Source organism: Elgaria multicarinata, chromosome 10, assembly GCF_023053635.1.
Source record: "Elgaria multicarinata webbii isolate HBS135686 ecotype San Diego chromosome 10, rElgMul1.1.pri, whole genome shotgun sequence".
NCBI classification, from domain to species: domain Eukaryota; kingdom Metazoa; phylum Chordata; class Lepidosauria; order Squamata; family Anguidae; genus Elgaria; species Elgaria multicarinata.
The window spans coordinates 12,798,311-12,799,329 of record NC_086180.1 but is presented as its reverse complement, the minus strand read 5'-3'; positions in this window follow the sequence as shown (position 1 = coordinate 12,799,329).

Below are 1,019 nucleotides of genomic sequence, written 5' to 3'. Positions count from 1 at the left end.
GATGAGTGAGTGCCTCAGCTGCTCCTTCTGCTAAGGAAGAAAGAACTGCAGTGTTATGTGTTTCCAGCTTCCATCAACCAGTTAAAGTCAGCTATTCATTCACCCATGCACTAGAAAGCCTTTGGTTGCTAGGAAACAGTGATTAAGTTGTGACAACAATTGGATGGAGTAACTGCCACACAGGCTTTGGCCTATATTCTCTGAAGTAGATTCAAACTTAATTTGAAAGATTCTCCACCTCTGCATAATTTGGTGCTTAATATCCACTAAAGTATTCCACATTTATTGAATATTTTACATACAGTTGATAGAGGCAGGGAGAGATTTCATCTTGCCTAAGAATGTAATGTGCCAAGGGTTAAAGATGGGGCAACACAGTCATATTTGACTTCAACATTTGTTGTTAATTAGGGTTGCCATTAGGGGTGTGCACGGACCCCCCGCTCCGCTTCACTTCCAGATCCGCGATTTGCGGATCGGGCCGCTCCGCCCCACCCCCGCTCCGCCTATGTCCACTCCGCTCCGCTCGGAGCTCCGGATCCAGATCGGAGCTCCGTTTCCCCCCCCCATAGGCTTGCATTAAGCTAAAAAAGTATACAACTTTTTTTCTGTTAAAGTTAGAAACCTCAAGTTTGGCACCATGACACCTCATGGAGGTATACACACGCATGCCAAGACTCAAGGCAATCCCATCATCCCCTGATTTTTGGGGAATTTATGAAAACCGGGCACCCCATTCACACCCCTTTCCATAGCTCCGTCAATTTGCACGTTAAAAATCTCAAACTCGCCACCATGAAAGCTTATCCAGGGGTGCACACGCACGCCGAGACTCAAGGCAGTCCCATCATCCCCTGATTTTGGGGGAATTTATGAAAACCGGGCACCCCATTCACACCCCTTTCCATAGCTCTGTCAATTTGCACTTTAGGAACCTCAAACTTGCCACCATGATAGCTTGTCCAGGGATACATACGCACGCTGAGACTCAAGGCAGTCCCATCATCCCCTGATTTTTG